Source organism: Petromyzon marinus, chromosome 73, assembly GCF_048934315.1.
Source record: "Petromyzon marinus isolate PM22_M1 ecotype Great Lakes invasive population chromosome 73, UKy_Petmar_22M1.pri1.0, whole genome shotgun sequence".
Classification (NCBI taxonomy): Eukaryota; Metazoa; Chordata; class Hyperoartia; order Petromyzontiformes; family Petromyzontidae; genus Petromyzon; species Petromyzon marinus.
In genome coordinates, this window is record NC_133739.1 from 8,672,477 (window position 1) to 8,694,117 (window position 21,641).

Sequence of the window (21,641 nt, forward strand, 5' to 3'; positions counted from 1 at the left end):
TTGGTAACGTAGTGAAATGCTTGGGAGCTTCATCGTCTCTCGCTCCCGCCGACAGATGGTACCCAGCCCACAGCTCCACAGATACCAGCCGCTCCTCCTGTGCAGGTTCAGCTACGTACGGTGCGAAAGAAGTTCCAGATACACACAGAGACTCACACACAGAGAAACCCACAGAATAGCATGTTTGGCTACGTACGGTGCGAAAGAAGTTTCAGATACACACAGAGACTCACACACAGAGAGACCCACAGATTAGCATGGTCGGCTACGTACGGTGCGAAAGACGTTCCAGATACAGAGACTCACACACAGAGAGCCCCACAGATTAGCATGGTTGGCTACGTACGGTGCGAAAGAAGTTCCAGATACACACACAGAGACTCACACACAGAGACTCACACACAGAGAGACCCACAGATTAGCATGGTGGGCTACGTACGGTGCGAAAGAAGTTCCATGTACACACAGACTCGGAGCAAGTTTGAGTCGCGTGCAGTCGTGGGCCCATGAAAGTTGAATGGGCGCATGTTGCTAGTGGCGGTAGTTGAATACGGTTGGAAAGACGCTGATAGAGACACACACAGAGACTGACAAGAGAGAGAGGTGGACAGAGACAAGAGGAAGACAGAATGAAAGATACAGAGACCACAGAGACACAGTCAGCGAGAGAGAGAGACAGAGGGGAACAGAGACACAGACGGACAGAGAGATGTTGAATCGAACACAAACTTAACTCGCTCCATTGAAAGAGATTCCTCAATCTTTGGCCATCCCCGGAATTAAGTCGTTCTAGTTTCTATTTATTTCATTGTGTGTGGTGTGTCCGTGTAAGCAATGTGGGACATCGATGTACACGGATATGAACAAGCTCAGCCTCGTCTCGATCCCGCGATCCCAACCAGGTTAAAGTCCGCATCGAACAGAACCCCTGGCAAGGCCATCTACTTTACGACGAGAGAAAATTCACGCGAAATATCGATTTCAATTAAGAAACTTTTAATGAAGAAATACAATTATCTAATTGAAAACATAACACAATTCAAAGTTATTTCATTTTCAAACTTCAAAACGGAGCATCGGGAGCTTGCGTGGAGGCATCGTTCGTGTGCAATTTTTTCCGTGACTTTCCTGGCCCAAGGCCCTAAATGGTTGTAAGGGGCACCGCAGGCAGTCAGGCTTGCTTCAAGCCCTTGGTTGTGAACATCCAGACGTTAATCAGCAAGGAGCATTTCACGTCCTAGTTCGACAAAATTTACGTCAACACGTAATGCAAAATTATCATTCGTGTTGTAGAGAATGTATCTCCTCTACGTGTAACTTTTGAGTGGTATGCCTTGTAACAGATGAATGATCCGAGTGTGCTCCCTATTTCAAAGACAATGAGTTGCTCCAGATGGAGATGCTTCCTGAAAACACAAAAATACCCTTTGACCTGTATCACAAGAACAATGAGTCTCTCCTGAGTTATGTGTACAGGTTACTTCCAAAACACACTTTGTCCTAACATCACTTATTCAAGGTTTGACCCTTATAGACAATGTTACAAGTACGCACACAATCGGACGAGTATTCATTCTAAATTATTGACAGGCATATTAACAAAATTGAATTACTGCAGTGAAATATACTGCATCAGGTTACATCGTACTAACAAGAAGCTATTTTTTTTAAAAATACGCTTAACAGTGTATGTACAACATACTATTGCGCCATTCAAAAACGAGGCCATTGCATGCTGGCGTCTGGGTCAAAATTTATCAAATTCTAAATATTACGTACAAACTCCACAACTGAGATGCCATATCAACCATTGCCCCCTACTGACAGGCTCTTGTCTACATGCAGGCCAGTGCAGGGCCACCACCTTGTACCACACAGGGGCAGCTGCTACTTGGGGATGCTCTTCGAGTGTTTGAGCCGAGATACGACACAAAACTCCGAATTGCCAGAGGCGATTAAGCAAGCACCATATAAATGGAATTATTTGAACATTGTGAAAGCTTGGGAGTGTATTGGCTCTCGCTCATGGTTAGAGATCTACGCAACCCACAGGTTCACAAAGACTGGCTGCTCTGACCCTGCAGGTTGAACCTAGGAATTGAGTGTTCAACTTCACATTCTTGTCATAAAAGGCCTGTGACAAAGGTGCATCTATTGGAGCGACATCGTCTCAAGCTTACATATCTACCGCGTCTCCATTTGACTTTGTATTGTCTCGGAGGAAGTCCACCCATACCTCCACCGCCACAAACTGCTGGGAGTTGCCTCGCTCTGCCTCGCAGTCAGAATTCTTCTGCTTCACGTTGCCTCCATCGATGTGAAGGTCTGATTTTGGAGTTGAATCTTCATCTTCACATTTTACCTTCACTTCATCGCTCTTCACCATCACTTCTTCACATTTCACCTTCACCTCTTCATATTTCACCTCTATACCTTTAACAGTGTCCAAGCTGGGACTTTCTTCCGGTTCTTGTTTCATGAGGGATGGGCTCATTCCGGCACTTTGACTTTCACAAGCTGATTTCAGACTCCACTCCTTGTGGATCTTCTGATGCTCGTGTGTTCTCTGGTGTACATTAAGATGTGGTGACTGTGCAAACGCCTTCCCACACACACTGCACTTGAAGGGTTTCTCTCCCGTGTGTGTTCTCTGGTGGACCTGAAGATTTGGTGACTGTGCAAACGCCTTCCCACACACACTGCACTTGAAGAGTTTCTCTCCCGTGTGTGTTCTCCGGTGTGCTACAAGAGCAGATGAATTTGAAAACGCCTTCCCACACACACTGCACTTGAAGGGTTTCTCTCCCGTGTGTGTTCTCTGGTGTACATGAAGATATGGTGAACGTGCAAACGCCTTCCCACACACACTGCACTTGAAGGGTTTCTCTCCCGTGTGTGTTCTCTGGTGTACATGAAGACTTGGTGACTGTGAAAACGCCTTCCCACACACACTGCACTTGAAGGGTTTCTCTCCCGTGTGTGCTCTCTGGTGTAGATGAAGACTAGGTGAATTTGAAAACGCCTTCCCACACACACTGCACTTGAAGGGTTTCTCTCTCATGTGTGTTCTCTGGTGTACATGAAGATGTTGTGAACGTGCAAACGCCTTCCCACACACACTGCACTTGAAGGGTTTCTCTCCCGTGTGTGTTCTCTGGTGTACATGAAGATTTGGTGACTGTGCAAACGCCTTCCCACACACACTGCACTTGAAGGGTGTCTCTCTCGTGTGTGTTCTCTGGTGTACATGAAGATTTGGTGAATGTGCAAACGCCTTCCCACACACACTGCACTTGAAGGGCTTCTCTCCCGTGTGTATTCTCTGGTGTACATGAAGATGTGGTGAATGTGAAAACGCCTTCCCACACACACTGCACTTGAAGGGTTTCTCTCCCGTGTGTGTTCTCTGGTGTACATGAAGATTTGGTGAACGTGTAAACGCCTTCCCACACACACTGCACTTGAAGGGTTTCTCTCCCGTGTGTGTTCTCTGGTGTACATGAAGACTTGGTGAATGTGCAAACGCCTTCCCACACACACTGCACTTGAAGGGTTTATCTCCCGTGTGCATTCTCTGGAGTGCTACAAGAGGATATGAATCTGAAAACGCCTTCCCACACACACTGCACTTGAAGGGTTTCTCTCAGGTGTTGGTTCTCTGGTGCCGTGTCAAATGTGCAGTACTATCCGTGCTGTATGCACACCGGTCGCATTGTTGCCTTTTTGCACCGAGCTGCGCCGAGTGCCTTTGCTCCATCAGATCAATTCTGCAGAGGAAGCGACAGCTGTAGACAGAAAAAAAGAATATCCACACCATCTACACGTCAGTATCGATGCACAGAGGAATGCATTACACAGTCACACGTGACTTACACTCTCTATACTTATTCATATATTCATGATATAGTGAAAACGTGTCCCAAATTAATCACACGGGCTGTTATGGCACACAAATGGTCATAAACGTGCCTGGAAGCCCTCGTATCTTCAAAATAAATGTTAACCCAAAACTCCGAGCACACAATTTCGGCTGTCTGGCTTCAAAAGGAATATTTATGAAAGCTAAATTCAGCTGACGTAGCAAAGGGTGTTGAAAATAATACTATTTGTGTTATGCAGAAATGCATAAATTAATGTTCAATCACAACGTAGAGGTGTGAAAGCCAGGCACAGATGTCCTTGAATGCTGGGATGAACAGTTCCGACTTCAGCTGCACGTGTGCTGTGATAACTTCCTGACTACATTCTTACAAAGAGTTGCAGAGGAAAACAAAAACAAACTACTGTTTTGATATAACCTCCATGCTCAATAGAGTTCAGACTTTACTGCAAATACAAACTTGACCCTTTCACACACTCAGAGGTGGAGCCAGGATGTTCAGGTAGGGGAGGCAACCCCTTTCAGCAATGAAAAATGATAGTTGTTAGTAAGTAAGCAGTTGTTAGTAAGGAGTTGTTAGTCAGGAGTTGTAAGTAAGGACTTGTCCTATGCTTTTTATTCGACGCATCGCGATCGCTGAAGGTGTTTGCCTTCAGGGAAGTCGTGTACTGTATACGCAACTGCGCACAATTCTGTGAGTCGCTTGTAACTGCTTTGCCGTAACTTATTGACAATTATGAACACGGACTGTTGTCCTCTCATAGAGTCCCTGGCACGTAATAATATGCCACACGATGGCAGTGGGGTTGCACAATGCTGATTCATCTATATTTATAAAAGAGAAATTTGGGAATGTGTGTCTGTTTGAAATGTTCAGCATACTTCCCGACATGCAACACAAACTGGAAATTTGGCACGTGGGTAGCTTCCAGACTGGACACAATGCACAAAGTATTAAAATAGCCGTCATATCTGAGATGTCACCCTATGCGGCATCGTTACGCAGTGTGCCTGCTGACGTCACGCACACCCCCCCACCCAACACTCCGCGAAGACCGTGTTTTAATCCAAGAATCAAAGTCGCGGGCAAAGCCGGGTAGTAAAGCTAGCCTATATATAAAAGGGAAATGTGTGTATACTTGTGTGTGTCTGGTCGAAATGTTTAGCATACTTCCCAACATGCTACACACTTGAAATTTGTCATGTGGGTAGGTTCCATACTGTGCACAATGAAACAAGTATAAAAATAGACTTTTGTATTTTGTATGACCATGAAGTTTGTGGCGTTAACCCGCAACACACCTGTGTTAAGCGCTCTGCAATGAATATAGAATTGAAGCTTTCGTGACTGCGTAAATTACTCATTGGTTTTTTCGGTAAAGTCCCGTATGTAGAAATATAATAAAATTATATAGAAATAAATCACGACGTTTCGAACGCAACACAAGCGATCATCATCAGGTGTAAAAAACAAATAGCGAGGGAGCACATAGGGTGACATCAACGCAACACATAGAGAGCGTTAAACTGCACGGAGGCAAATACAACAAGAAGATGAGAGACGAGAACTCAACAAAACCTAAGAAAAATTACGTGATGCAAAACCAGTAGGCCAACAACACAGTTAGACACTTTCCTGGTAGACCACGAATTTCAGAAGACTGCTAAATTTCGTGTTCATCCTCGGGGTTGAACAAACCAGCATAGACAGAGTGAAGAGATACGAAGTACATGGTAGCAGAGATACATACACAGGGAATAACATCCAGGGAAAGATGTATTTGGCAGCACAGATAGGGCTGTTAACAGCGTGCCGGGAGATTTTAGGTGGCGCTTCGCTCCTGGCCGATGAAGCCATTGGTTTCTCGGAGTTTCAATTCATATCCTCCGTGCGAAGAATGGGTAGAACTGCTATCTTAAATATGAAGCGGAATATTACATCTGTTTGTTTGTGTGAAGCAGCAAAACCTCTCCAACGCTGAGCTCTGGCGTCGTGAAATTTTCACAGCTTATGCCGTTTGGAATTTCTAAGTGAACACGACTATTTTCAGCTCGCCACGTCATTATTCCCTTCCCGAGTGGTCAAAATCGACCTTGCGTAGAAGTGGATAAAGGTAAAATTTCCTTGAGTGAAAACATCCGATTTAGGTAACTTGATTTGTTTCGCCTTTTTTCTTTCTCGCAAGCATCAACATTTTTAAGGGTTTTTCAGTGAAATATAAGGGAATATGAAATTTATCCAAGACAAGAATCTAAGTCCCGGGCGAAGCCGGGTAGTGAAGCTAGTTACTAATAAGCCCCAATGATCCTATCGAAATTAGGGATTTCGATCGGATCGTTGGGGGGGCACGTGCCTACCCCACCCCCACTGGCTCCACCACTGTCACACACTGGCACGGTTCAAAAGGTGGTGGTGTGTCCAGACCAACGCCTGGCCACCTTCACCTGCTCAGAATTCATGCTCCCTCACTCCACCAAGTAGAGTGAACACCGCCACGCGTCTAGAGTGAACACCGCCACGCGTCCAGAGTGAACACCGCCACGCGTCCAGAGTGAACACCGCCACGCGTCCAGAGTGAACACCGCCACGCGTCCAGAGTGAACACCGCCACGCGTCCAGAGTGAACACCGCCACGTGTCCAGAGTGAACACCGCCACACGTCCAGAGTGAACACCGCCACGCGTCCAGAGTGAACACCGCCACGCGTCCAGAGTGAACACCGCCACGCGTCCAGAGTGAACATCGCCACGCGTCCAGAGTGAACACCGCCACGCGTCCAGAGTGAACACCGCCACGCGTCTAGAGTGAACTCCGCCACACGTCTAGAGTGAACACCGCCACGCTGTTGAGGAGCCTCACCTTGTGTTGTGTTGTGGGCAGGCCGCTTCTGAAAACTAAAAGCGGTACAGCAGCTCAAATGGGCTTGGCCTGGTGTAAAAAATAAAAAGAAATAAAAACCGCGTGAATATTTAAAAGTAAAACAAAGTGACAAAGTGGCGAGCCGCCTGAAGACAAATTAAACTTAAGCGAGATAATTGAAGCAAACGCGATCAGGCGAGGGCAGGAGGCAAGGCCCCGCGTGGCTAGGCCCCGCGCTGTAAAGTTGCAACCTGGACATCGCTTCCATGCTCGCTGCTACTCAATTGACATCCCTACGAGAGAGAGAGCGAGGCTCTACCTCGGTAAACAACAACCACCACAACAACCACCACAACCACCACCACAACAACCACCACCATAACAACCACCACCATAACAACCACAAAAATCACCACAACCGTGATGAGAATTTCTCACCTCGGATTTCAGTGCACGGGCGTAGCAGCAGCTTCCTGTTATCTCGTGATGTCACGCGACAGCAAGAGGTGACATGACGTCAGTTGTGGGGAACGATAACACTCCCCTCCCACAATGAGCGCTTCCGTACATGAATAGATTATGTTAATGAGCCGCCAGTGACTGGGCGTGACCTTGCCCAAATATGGATTCTAATTGAACAGAAAACGGCAGCGACCCAGGCAGAGGTGACGTCACGTTCTAGGGCACCTTGGACGGGGTGGGGTGAACACCTTGGTGACATGACGTCACTAGCGAGGTACACATCCCCCTGCCGATGAGGTTATGGTGAGTGGTGACGTCACAGATAGGGGTTGAAGTTTAAGTTGATTCAGATTCATTTTCCATTGTTCCCTCCCTTGAACAGAGACCACTTGGGTGTGTGTACACTGTGTGTGTGTACACACTGTGTGTGTGTACACTGTGTGTGTTTGTGTACACTGTGTGTGTGTACACACTGTGTGTGTACACAATGTGTGTGTGTACACAGTGTGTGTGTGTGTACACAGTGTGTGTGTGTACACACTGTGCGTTTGTACAATTTGTGGATACACAGTGTGTGTGTGTACACTGTGTGTGTGTGTACACTGTGTGTGTGTACACTGTGTGTGTGTGTACACTGTGTGTGTGTACACTGTGTGTGTACACTGTGTGTGTGTGTACACTGTGTGTGTACAGTGTGTGTACACTGTGTGTGTGTGTACACTGTGTGTGTGTTTGTACACTGTGTGTGTACACTGTGTGTGTGTTTGTACACTGTGTGTGTGTTTGTACACTGTGTGTGTACACTGTGTGTGTACACTGTCTGTATACTGTGTGTGTGTTTGTGTACACTGTGTGTGTGTACACTGTGTGTGTTTGTGTACACTGTGTGTGTGTACACACTGTGTGTGTACACAATGTGTGTGTGTACACAGTGTGTGTGTGTGTACACACTGTGCGTTTGTACAATGTGTGGGTACACAGTGTGTGTATACACTGTGTGTACACTGTGTGTACAGTGTGTGTACACTGTGTGTGTGTACACTGTGTGTGTGTTTGTACACTGTGTGTGTACACTGTGTGTGTGTTTGTACACTGTGTGTGTGTTTGTACACTGTGTGTGTACACTGTGTGTGTGTACACTGTGTTAGTACACTGTGTGTGTGTGTACACTGTGTGTGTACAGTGTGTGTACACTGTGTTAGTACACTGTGTGTGTGTGTGTGTGCACTGTGTTTGTGTACACTGTGTGTGTGTACACTGTGTGTGTGTACACTGTGTGTGTGTACACTGTGTGTACACTGTGTGTGTGTGTGTGTACACTGTGTGTGTGTGTACACTGTGTGTGTGTGTACACTGTGTGTGTGTGTACACTGTGGTGGGCACAGTCATCTCAGTCAGTCGACAAATGGCAACTTTTCATCAATTTATTATTTTCCAATTTTTGTTTTCTATCTACGTGACATTACCGAAAGAACCAACAATATAAATGTTAATCAGCTGCGCCACGCTGTGTGGGAGCTACCTGGCCTGTCGCTCCGCACGAAGCTGCGTGGAGCCCTCTGCATGGAAGTTCTGCGCCGGTGAGAAACTCTCTCAGGCTCCCCCACGCCTCCACGCAGATTGACGCGAGCCGAGTTGGTGGTGCATTCTATTTTGCCTTGAAACTTTCGTGACTGGCAGGAATTCATATTCTTGGGTTCTTTCGGTAAAGGCACGTAAATAAAAAAAATGTTATATTAAAGAAAAAAATAATGGCAATTTAAATAAAAATAAAAACTTTTTCTATCTTCATTTTTGTTTTCTATTTACGTGACTTTACCGAAAGGACCAACAATATGGTAGCGCATTCTCTATTTATTGCAGAGGTTCAAGGTTCAAATCCGACAGGCACACCTGGCTACCCCAGTAACATGCACCACAATATGCGCAGTCTGCTTCACGGCAGATGTAAAAACATAGCGTTGTGTCATTCACGACGCACAGGTCATTGCATGTCGGTGTCACGGTCAAAATTGTGGCAATTCCAAATATTATCCAGAAACTACACAACGGAGATGGCGTGTCAATGATCGCCCCCTACCGACAGACTCATGTCCACGTGCAGGGTGGTGCAGGGCCACCTTGTGCCACACAGGGGCAGCTGCCACTTAGGGGGAGGCGTCCTTCGATTGTTTGAGATGAGATTCGATACGAAACACACAAATAGGCAAGCGACTTATGAGTGCAAACATGATGTTGGTAACGTAGTGAAATGCTTGGGAGCTTCATCGTCTCTCGCTCCCGCCGACAGATGGTACCCAGCCCACAGCTCCACAGATACCAGCCGCTCCTCCTGTGCAGGTTCGGCTACGCACGGTGCGAAAGAAGTTCCAGATACACACAGAGACTCGCACAGAGAGACCCACAGATTAGCATGGTTGGCTACGTACGGTGCGAAATAAGTTCCAGATACACACAGAGACTCACACACAGAGACCCACAGATTAGCATGGTCGGCTACGTACGGTGCGATAGAGACACACACAGAGACTGGCAGGAGAGAGGTGGACAGACACAGACAAGAGGAAGACAGAAACAAAGATACAGAGACGACAGAGACACAGTCAGCGAGCGAGAGAGAGACACAGAGAAAAACAGAGACACAGACGAACAGAGAGATGTTGAATCGAACACAAACTTAACTCGATCCATTGAAAGAGATTCCTCAATCTTTGCCCATCCCCGGAATTAAGTTGTTCTAGTTTCTTTTAATTTCATTGTGTGTGGTGTGTCCGTGTAAGCAATGTGGGACATCGATGTACACGGATATGAACAAGCTCAGCCTCGTCTCGATCCCGCGATCCCAACCAGGTTAAAGTCCACATCGAACCGAACCCCCGGCAAGGCCATCTACTTTTCGACGAGAGAAAATTCACGCGAAATATCTGTTTCAATTAAGAAGCTATTAATGAAGAAATGCAATTCTCCAATTCAAAACATAACACAATTCAAAGTTGTTTCATTTTCAAACTTCAAAACGGAGCATCGGGTGCTTGCGTGGAGGCGTCGTTCGTGTGCAATTTTGTCCGTGACTTTCCTGGCCCAAGGCCCTATATGGTTGTGAGGGGCACCGCAGGCAGTCAGGCTTGCTTCAAGCCCTGTTTGTGAACATCCAGACGTGAATCAGCAAGGAGCACTTCATGTCCTAGTTCGACAAAATCTACGTCAACACGTAATACAAAATTATAATTTGTGTTGTAGAGAATGTATCTCCTTTACGTGTAACCTTTGAGTGGTATGCCTTGTAACTGATTAATGATCCGAGTGTGCTCCCTATTTCAAAGACAATGAGTTGCTCCAGATGGAGATGCTTCCTGAAAACACAAAAATACCCTTTGACCTGTATCACAAGAACAATGAGTCTCACCTGAGTTATCTGTACAGGTTACTTCCAAAACAGACACTTTGTCCTAACATCACTTATTTAATGTTTGACCCTTATAGACAAAATGTTACATGTACACACACAGACAAGTATTCATTCTGTTGTATATATAGGTGTTATGAAAATTGATGAAAATAATAAAAATTAAATGAAATTTTAAATTTGCATAATTTATCCTAAATTATGTTAATTGGTGTAATTATGTGCATAAATTGTGCTGATTCGAGAGATAATTGTATTAATTTATGCGAGTGGGCGTGGTTATGATAATGCAGTTCGAGCCTTGGTGACGAGGATTGTGTTATGAATTGGAATAACGCAATTGATCCTATGCAGTTCTGTAGGTCTTGTGAGCATGAATGAGAGAGAGTTGATTCGACTCTGCTATTTAATTCCGTATTATCGATAAGGATACGATTACTCTCGATTGAACATTATGAATTATGTGTGTTATGGATTATGTGTGGTGAGAGTGTGCTTATGATAGGTCCCCAGGATTCAGATCTCATACGCAGAACAATATTATGCAGAATTTCAGGAAGAATCACACATAACCTTTATGCTTTAATAAATTTTATTTTCTAGCTAACTTTAATTTTTGAATAATATGAAAACTCTCGATCTTGGAATTTCAACACAGCGTTAACATGATACCATCACGATTGCGTTGTTTCACTTTGATAACGGCACCTGTGGTTAATTCCCGACGCGTAACGCAATCGATTGGTTGTTGAGGGAGAGATTAATACATGCAAACTATTCTATCAAAACCTTAACCTTATAATGTAAATTCGCATTTAAACATCGCCCACACAGTACCACATCCATTCATAGACCTTCAAGTCAATTCTTATCACGCTGTTAACAGTAGGACGATTGGTTATTATGCAACTCAATGACAGCAGAATGTTTCGTTATTGATTTTTAATGCACCACCTTGGAGTGGCAACCCTTCTTGATTATCCCGATATGCGTATCGTGTGTCTTCTTTATCACTGGTTCAATTATTTGCGTAAAGCAGACGCCGAGTTTAGCATCTATGGTGTCCAAAATGTGTTTCCTGTGTGTTGCGGCGCGGTGGGGAGAGTGAGGGGGAGGGTGTGGGGGAGGGGTTGAATACGAACGGCTCGTCACAGTTTCTGTCCACCGCTGGCTGGATGAGTCAGCACGACGCTCGCCGTCGTCGCGCCGATGGGTGTTGAGTGCGGGGCCGCTGCCCTCTTAGCGGCTGGTGACGCGAAGTTGCGCGCTGTAGCACGCTGGTGGCACGCTGTTGGCACGCGCTGGTGCTGGTGGCACGCTGTTGGCACGCGCTGGTGCTGATGCTGGTGCTGATGGCACGCTGGTGGCACGCTGTTGGCACGCGCTGGTGCTGATGCTGGTGGCACGCTGTTGGCACGCGCTGGTGCTGATGCTGGTGCTGATGGCACGCTGGTGGCGCGCGCTCCCTCTCCTTGAAGATGCGCGAACGCGCCCGTGCTGGTTCGCTGACAGCAGTTTCTCTCCACTGCTGGCTGAGCTGCTGCACGCTCTTGCTTGGCTTTGCTGGCCGCGCTCTTTCCGCTGCTGTAGTATCTGACGCTGCGCTCGCGGGCGACAGGTCAAGTTTTTCATTCTGCTGAGTGAGCCGAGTCGCACGCGCTCTCTTTGTTGAGGTTGTTGGCGGCTCTCTGACAGCAGGTTTCCTCCACTGCTGTATGACTCAAGTCGCACGCGCTTGGTCACTGGTTTGCTGAAGTTGTTGGAGGCTGCTCGTGCTTTTCCGCTGCTGGTTGAGCCACGTTGCACGTGCTTCCTCTGTGGAGATGCTCGAGCGCTCTCAGCGCTGATTCGCTGATACTTTGTTGGCGGCTGGCCAAGCGTTTTCTTCTGTTGAGTGAGTTGAGTGGCACGTGCTCTCTCTGTTGAAGGGCGCTAACGCGCCCGCACTGGTTCGCTGACAGCAGTTTCTCTCCACTGCTGTATGACTCAATCTCGTTGATACATCGCGACTCGGCGATCCTCGCTACTCAGCGAGGCTCGGAGCCAGCCGCTCCATGCGACTGCTCGTCTTGTGGACGTTTTGAATCGCTGATCTGTCTTGACTGACTTAACTTTTTGAAAATGCGCTGACCGTTATATTCAAAGACATTCTCATCTCTTTGCAGTGAAGGGGGGGGGGGTGGCGTGGTCTGTGTGTGTGAGTTCGTGTGTGTGTACAGATGGCTCTTGCGATAACGATCTGTTTGCCCTGGCGTGAAATTCCTCTCTCGCGCTCTGCGGGAGAGACAAAGGTGGTCGGAAGTACCTATCTCTTTATACTTTCGACTTTATATTTCTCAAATACCATTTGGTCCCATGTTCGCCAAGACTCGTGCTTGTAACTACGTCCTCCCGACACCCCTATCGGTTTACCGAGGTTCGCATTGTTACGATGGAATTATTAAAAAGAAAAATAATTTTCATCCTGAGTTTAAGAGGTCCGTTTCTTGATTGTTGGAATCTATATCCCTTGGTTCTGTAAGGTTCTATAATGGAATGTCGTGTAAGATGAACACGTTATTATTAATTTTATGTGTGACTGATGTGTAGCCACTTCTTTAACTTAAAAACGTGTTCGCTGGCTGTTGTGTTTTCTCATTAACCCGTCTGGCTAGCTCCAGATGGCCCCTTGTGATAAGGTGTGGTTCCTGCTTCTCCGCGCTGCGAGAGACAAAGGTGGTCGGGGTTGCTTGGGATATTGTTTAAACTCTTTCGCAAGTTTGCCCGTTGTCTCATTCCTTCTCGAAAACCTTTGATGTGACTCTGTATTTTGTCTCCAAGCTTTGTTTTAACAGTAAAAGTATTAAAGGTGAAAATCATTTGATAGCGAATTAATCATTGGATAATAATTCACTGATGTATCTGGTCTTAACTGGAGTGAGCGCGAGGACCGCTAACTTTAGCGTATTCTTGTTATTGCATTTTAAATTTTAACCGTTGTTTTAATGACAAAGGAAAAAAAATATATGGTTTAACCCGTGGGCGTCCTCGTTTCTGGCTTGCGGAGGGCTCCCTCTGCGTGACCTCCCTTAGGGCACATCAAACTCTTGTTCATCTGGAGATCTTCGCAGATAGCTGCTAACATCCTTGCCTCGAGAGTTTTATTATTTCTTAATTTATTAATGGCCTGTTTATGATCGACATCTGGTTTTTCGTGTGACTGGCTTACGGGTTTTATTGATTAATTTTTTGCGTTTGTTTAAAAAAAATGATATATAACGGCAAATATTATTGTTAATATCAATTTTGGAAAAGGCTCATATACAACAATTCTCAATTTTTGACAGGCATATTAACAAAATTGAATTACTGCAGTGAAATATACTGCATCAGGTTATATCGTACTAACAAGCAATTTTTTTACAAATACGCTTAACAGTGTATGTACAACATACTATTGTGCCATTCAAAAACGAGTAGGCCATTGCATGCTGGCGTCTGGGTCAAAATTTATCAAATTCTAAACATTACCTACAAACTCCACAACTGAGATGCCACATCAACCATCGCCCCCTACTGACAGGTTCTTGTCCACATGCAGGCCGGTGCAGGGCCACCACCTTGTACCACACAGGGGCAGCTGCTACTTGGGGGTGCTCTTCGAGTGTTTGAGACAAGATACGCCACAAAACTCCGAATTGCCAGAGGCGATTAAGCAAGAACCATATAAATGGAATTATTAGAAGCTTGTGAATGCTTGAGAGCTTATTGGCTCTCGCTCATGGTTAGAGATCTACGCAACCCACAGGTCCACAAAGACTGGCCGCTCTGACCCTGCAGGTTGAACCTAGGAATTGAGTGTTCAACTTCTCATTCTTGTCATTAAAGGCCTGTGACAAAGGTGCATCTATTGGAGCGACATCGTCTCAAGCTTACATATCTACCGGGTCTCCATTTGACTTTGTAATGTCTCGGAGGAAGTCCACCCACACCTCCACTTCCACAAACTGCTGGGAGTTGCCTCGCTCTGCCTCACAGTCAGAATTCTCCTCCTGCTTCACGTTGCCTCCATCGATGTGAAGGTCTGATTTTGGAGTTGAATCTTCATCTTCACATTTTACCCTCACTTCTTCGCTCTTCACCGTCACTTCTTCACATTTCACCTTCACCTCTTCATATTTCACCTCGATACCTTTAAAAGTGTCCAAGCTGGGATTTTCTTCCGGTTCTTGTTTCATGAGGGATGGGCTAATTGCGGCACTTTGACTTTCACAAGCTGATTTCAGATTCCACTCCTTGTGGACCTTCTGATGCTTGTGTGTTCTCTGGTGTACATGAAGATGTGGTGACTGTGCAAACGCCTTCCCACACACACCGCATTTGAAGGGTTTATCTCCTGTGTGTGTTCTCTGGTGTACATGAAGACTTGATGAATGTGCAAACGCCTTCCCACATACACTGCACTTGAAGGGTTTCTCTCCTGTGTGTGTTCTCTGGTGTACATTAAGACTTGGTGACTGTGCAAACGCCTTCCCACACACACTGCACTTGAAGGGTTTATCTCCCGTGTGTGATCTCTGGTGTATATGAAGACTTGCTGAATGTGCAAACGCCTTCCCACACACACTGCACTTGAAGGGTTTCTCTCCTGTGTGTGTTCTCTGGTGTACATGAAGACTTGGTGACTGTGCAAACGCCTTCCCACACACACTGCACTTGAAGGGTTTCTCTCCTGTGTGTGTTCTCCGGTGTGCTACAAGAGGAGATGAATCTGAAAACGCCTTCCCACACACACTGCACTTGAAGGGTTTCTCTCCCGTGTGGGTTCTCTGGTGTACATGAAGATTTGGTGACTGTGCAAACGCCTTCCCACACACACTGCACTTGAAGGGTTTCTCTCCCGTGTGGGTTCTCTGGTGTACATTAAGATTTGATGACTGTGCAAACGCCTTCCCACACACACTGCACTTGAAGGATTTCTCTCCCGTGTGGGTTCTCTGGTGCCATTTCAAATGTGCAGGACGATCCATGCCATATGCACCGAGCCGCGCCGAGTGCCTTTGCTCCATCAGACCAATCCTGCAGAGGAAGCGACAGCTGCAGACAGAAAAAAAGAATATCCACACCATCTACACGTCAGTATCGATGCACAGAGGAATGCATTCATACAGTCACACGTGACTCACACGTCTATACTTATTCATATATTCATGTTATAGTGAAAACGTGTCCCAAATTCATCACACGGGCTGTTATGGCACACAATGAGAGGGCAAATGGTCATAAACGTGCCTCGAAGCCCTTGTATCTTCAAAATGAATGTTAACCCAAAACTCCGAGCACACAATTTCGGCTGTCTGGATTCAAAAGGAATATTTACGAAAGCTAAATTCAGCGGACGTAGCAAAGGGTGTTGAAAATAATACTATTTGTGTTATGCAGAAATGCATAAATTGATGTTCAATCGCAACAGAGGTGTGAAAGCCAGGCACAGATGTTCTTGAATGCTGGGATGAAGAGTTCTGACTTCAGCTGCACGTGTGCTGTGATAACTTCCTGACTACATTCTTATGAAGAGTTGCAGAGGAAAACAAAAATAAACTACTGTTTTGATATAACCTCCGTGCTCAATAGAGTTAATAGACTTTACTGCAAATACAAACTTGACCCTTTCACACACTCAGAGGCGGAGCCAGGATTTTCAGGTAGGGGGGGGGCAACCCCTTTCAGCAATGAAAAATGATAGGAGTTGTTAGTAAGGAGTTGTTAGTAAGTAAAGAGTTGTTAGTAAGGAGTTGTAAGTAAGGAGTTATTAGTAAGGAGTTGTTACTAAGGACTTGTCCTATGCTTTTAATTCGACGCGTGTGAAAGGCATCGCGCTCGCTGAAGGTGTTTGCCTTCAGGGAAGTCGTGTACTGCATACGCAACTGCGCACAATTCTGTGAGTCACTTGTAACAGCTTTGCCGTTACTTATTGCCAATTATGAACACGGACTGTTGTCCTCTCATAGAGTCCCTGGCACGTAATAATATGCCACGCGGTGGCAGTGGGGGGAGTCGCACAATGCTGATTCATCTATAACTATGAAAGGGAAATTTGTGAATGTGTGTCTGTTTGAAATGTTCAGCAGACTTGCCAACATGCAACACAAACTGGAAATTTGGCATGTGGGTAGCTTCCAGACTGGACACAATGCACAAAGTATTAAAATAGCCATCATATCTGAGATGTCACCCTATGCGGCATCGTTACGCAGTGTGCCTGCTGACGTCACGCACACCCCCCCCCCCAACACTCCACAAAGGCCGTGTTTAAATCCAAGAATCAAAGTCCCAGGCAAAGCCGGGTAGTAAAGCTAGTCTATATATAAAATGGAAATGTGTGGATACGTGTGTGTGCGTGTCTGTTCGAAATGTTTAGCATACTTCCCGACATACTACACACCTGAAATTTGGCATGTTGGTAGGTTCCATACTGTGCACAATGAAAAAAGTATAAAAATAGACTTTTGTATTTTGTATGACCATGAAGTTTGTGGCGTCAACCCGCAACACACCTGAGTTAAGCGCTCTGCAATGATTATAGAATTGAAGCTTTCGTGACTGCGTAAATTACCCATTGGTTTTTTCGGTAAAGTCCCGTATGTAGAAATATAATAAAATTATATTAAAATAAATCACGACGTTTCGAACGCAACACAAGCGATCATCATCAGGTGTAAAAAAAACAAATAGCGAGGGAGCACATAGGGTGACATCAACGCAACACATAGAGAGCGTTAAACTGCACGGAGGCAAATACAACAAGAAGATGAGAGACGAGAACTCAACAAACCTAAGAAAAATTACGTGATGCAAAACCAGTAGGCCAACAACACAGTTAGACACTTGCCTGGTAGACCACGAATTTCAGAAGACTGCTAAATTTCGTGTTCATCCTCCGGGTTGAACAAACCAGCATTGACAGAGTGAACAGATACGAGGTACAAGGCAGCAGAGATACATACACAGGGAAGAACATCCAGGGAAAGATGTATTTGGCAGCACAGATAGGGCTGTTAACAGCGTGCCGGGAGATTTTAGGTGGCGCTTCGCTCCTGGCCGATGAAGCCATTGGTTTCTCGGAGTTTCAATACATATCCTCCGTGCGAAGAACGGGTAGAACTGCTATCTTAAATATGAAGCAGAACATTACATCTGTTTGTTTGTGTGAAGCAGCAAAAAACCTCTCCCAACGCTGAGCTCTGGCGTCGTGAAATTTTCACAGCTTATGCCGTTTGGAATTTCTAAGTGAACGCGACTATTTTCAGCTCGCCACGTCATTATTCCCTTCCCGAGTGACCAAAATCGACCTTGCGTAGTAGTGGATTAAGGTTAAATTTCCTTGAGTGAAAACATCCGATTTAGGTAACTTGATTTGTTTCGCCTTTTTTCTTTCTCGCAAGCATCAACATTTTTAAGGGTTTTTCAGTGAAATATAAGGGATATGAAATTTATCCAAGACAAGAATCCAAGTCCCGGGCGAAGCCGGGTAGTGAAGCTAGTCACTAATAAACCCCAATGATCCTATCGAAATTAGGGATTTCGATCGGATCGTTGGGGGGGGCACGTGCCTACCCCACCCCCACTGGCTCCACCACTGTCACGCACTGGCACGGTTCAAAAGGTGGTGGTGTGTCCAGACCCATGCCTGGCCACCTTCACCTGCACAGAATTCATGCTTCCTCACTCCACCAAGTAGAGTGAACACCGCCACGCGTCCAGAGTGAACACCGCCACGCGTCCAGAGTGAACACCGCCACGCGTCTAGAGTGAACACCGCCACGCGTCCAGAGTGAACACCGCCACGCGTGTAGAGTGAACACCGCCACGCGTCTAGAGTGAACACCGCCACGCGTCCAGAGTGAACACCGCCACGCTGTTGAGGAGCCTCACCTTGTGTTGTGTTGTGGGCAGGTCGCTTCTGAAAACAAAAAGCGGTACAGCAGCTCAAGCGGGCTTGGCCTGGTGTAAAAAATAAAAATGAAATAAAAACCGCGTGAATATTTAAAAGTAAAACAAAGTGACAAAGTGGCGACCCGCCTGAAGACAAATTAAACTTAAGCGAGATAATTGAAGCAAACGCGATCAGGCGAGGGCAGGAGGCAAGGCCCCGCGTGGTTAGGCCCCGCGCTGTAAAGTTGCAACCTGGACATCGCTTCCATGCTCGCTGCTACTCAATTGACATCCCTACGAGAGAGAGCGAGGCTCTACCTCGGTAAACCACAACCACCACCACAACAACCACCACCACAACCGCGATGAGAATTTCTCACCTCGAAATTCAGTGCACGGGCGGAGCAGCAGCTTCCTGTTATCCCGTGACGTCACGCGGCAGCAAGAGGTGACATGACGTCACTTGTGGGGGACGATAACACTCCCCTCCCACAATGAGCGGCTCCGTACGTGAATAGATTATGTTAATGAGCCGCCAGTCACTGGGCGTGACCTTGCCCAAATATGATTCTACTTGAACAGAAAACGGCAGCGACCCAGGCAGAGGTGACGTCACGTTCAAGGGCGCCTTGGACGGGGTGGGGTGAACACCTTGGGGACATGACGTCACTAGCGAGGTACACATCCCTCTGGCGTTTCACGCCGATGAGGTTATGGTGAGTGGTGACGTCACAGAGAGGGTTTGAAGTTTAAGTTGATTTAGATTCATTTTCCATTGCTCCCTCCCTTGAACAGAGACCCCTTGGGTGTGTGTACACTGTGTGTGTGTGTACACTGTGTGTGTGTGTACACACTGTGTGTTTGTGTACACACTGTGTGTGTGTGTACACTGTGTTTGTACACTGTGTGTGTGTACACTGTGTGTGTGTGTACACTGTGTGTATGTGTACACACTGTGTGTGTGTGTACACTGTGTGTGTGTGTTTGTGTACACTGTGTGTGTGTTTGTGTACACTGTGTGTTTGTGTACACTGTGTGTGTGTACACACTGTGTGTGTGTACACACTGTGTGTGTGTACACTGTGTGTGTGTGTACACTGTGTGTGTGTGTACACACTGTGTGTTTGTGTACACACTGTGTGTGCACTGTGTGTTTGTACACTGTGTTTGTACACTGTGTGTGTGTACACTGTGTGTATGTGTACACACTGTGTGTGTGTGTGTGTACACTGTGTGTGTGTGTGTACGCTGTGTGTGTGTGTTTGTGTACACTGTGTGTACACTGTGTGTGTACACTGTGTGTGTGTACACTGTGTCTGTGTTTGTGTACACTGTGTGTGTGTGTACACTGTGTGTGTACACTGCGTGTGTTTCTGTACACTATGTGTGTGTGTGTGTACACTCTGTGTGTACACTGTGTGTGTGTGTACACACACTGTGTGTGCACTGTGTGTGTGTACACTGTGTGTGTACAATGTGTGTGCATACTGCGTGTGTGTTTGTACACTTTGTGTGTGTTTATACACTGTGTCTGTACACTGTGTGTGTTTGTACATTGTGTGTTTGTACACTGTGTGTGTGTACACTGTGTGTGTGTACACTGTGTGTGTGTACACACTGTGTGTGTTTACACTGTGTGTGTGCACTTTGTGTGTACACACTGTGTGTCTGTGTACACTGTGTGTGTGTACACACTGTGTGTTTGTACACTGTGTGTGTGTGTACACAGTGTGTGTGTGTACACAGTGTGTGTGTGTGTACACAGTGTGTGTGTGTAAACTGTGTGTGTGTGCACTGTGTGTGTGTACACTGTGTGTGTGTACACTGTGTGTGCGTGCGCACATAGGTGGGCACAGTTATCTCAAGCAGTCGACAAATGGCATCTTTACATCAATTTATTATTTTCCAATTTTTGTTTTCTATCTACGTGACTTTACCGACAGAACCAACAATATAAATGTTAATCAGCTGCGCCACGCTGTGTGGGAGCTACCTGGCCTGTCGCTCCGCACGAAGCTGCGTGGAGCCCTCTGCATGGAAGTTCTGCGCCGGTGAGAAACTCTCTCAGGCCCCCCCACGCCTCCACGCAGATTGACGCGAGCCGAGTTGGTGGTGCATTCTATTTTGACTTAAAACTTTCGTGACTGGCAGGAATTCATATTATTGGGTTCTTTCGGTAAAGGCACGTAAATAAAAAAAATGTTATATTAAAGAAAAAAATAATAATGGCAATTTAAATAAAAATAAACGCTTTTTCTATCTTCATTTTTGTTTTCTATTTACGTGACTTTACCGAAAGAACCAAGAATATGGTAGCGCATTCTCTATTTATTGCAGAGGTTCAAGGTTCAAATCAGACAGGCACACCTGGCTACCCCAGTAACATTCACCACAATGTGCGCAGTCTGCTTCACGGCAGATGTAAAAACATAGCGTTGTGTCATTCACGACGCACAGGTCATTGCATGTCGGTGTCACGGTCAAAATTGTGGCAATTCCAAACATTATCCAGAAACTATACAACGGAGACGGCGCGTCAATGATCGCCCCCTACCGACAGACTCATGTCCACGTGCAGGCCGGTGCAAGGCCACCTTGTGCCACACAGGGGCAGCTGCCACTTAGGGGGAGGCGTCCTTCGATTGTTTGAGATGAGATTCAATACAAAACACACAATTAGGCAAGCGACTTATGAGTGCAAATATGATGTTGGTAACGTAGTGAAATGCTTGGGAGCTTCATCGTCTCTCGCTCCCGCCGACAGATGGTACCCAGCCCAAAGCTCCACAGATACCAGCCGCTCCTCCTGTGCGGGTTCGGCTACATACGGTGCGAAAGAAGTTCCAGATGCACACAGAGACTCACACACAGAGAGACCCGCAGATTAGCATGGTTGGCTACGTACGGTGCGAAAGAAGTTCCAGATACACACAGCGACTCACACACAGAGAGACCCGCAGATTAGCATGGTGGGCTACGTACGGTGCGAAAGAAGTTCCAGATACACACAGAAACTCACACACAGAGAGACCCACAGATTAGCATGGTTGGCTACGTACGGTGCGAAAGAAGTTCCAGATACACACAGAGACTCACACACAGAGAGACCCACAGATTAG

At 46.3% G+C, this 21,641-nt stretch overlaps 2 protein-coding genes and 2 pseudogenes across 3 annotated transcripts in view; all 4 read right to left on the reverse strand.

Annotated features, from left to right (window-relative positions):
- Positions 1-21,641, reverse strand: part of LOC116958166 (uncharacterized) — a 128,998-nt gene that overhangs the window by 31,552 nt on the left and 75,805 nt on the right. The window lies entirely within an intron of this gene.
- LOC142907017 (uncharacterized) overlaps positions 1-21,641 on the reverse strand; it is a 72,311-nt gene that overhangs the window by 20,302 nt on the left and 30,368 nt on the right. The gene's annotated exons all lie outside the window — the stretch shown is intronic.
- LOC142907024 (uncharacterized) overlaps positions 1-21,641 on the reverse strand; it is a 183,127-nt pseudogene that overhangs the window by 11,185 nt on the left and 150,301 nt on the right.
- LOC142907026 (uncharacterized) lies at positions 996-16,708 on the reverse strand (annotated as a pseudogene).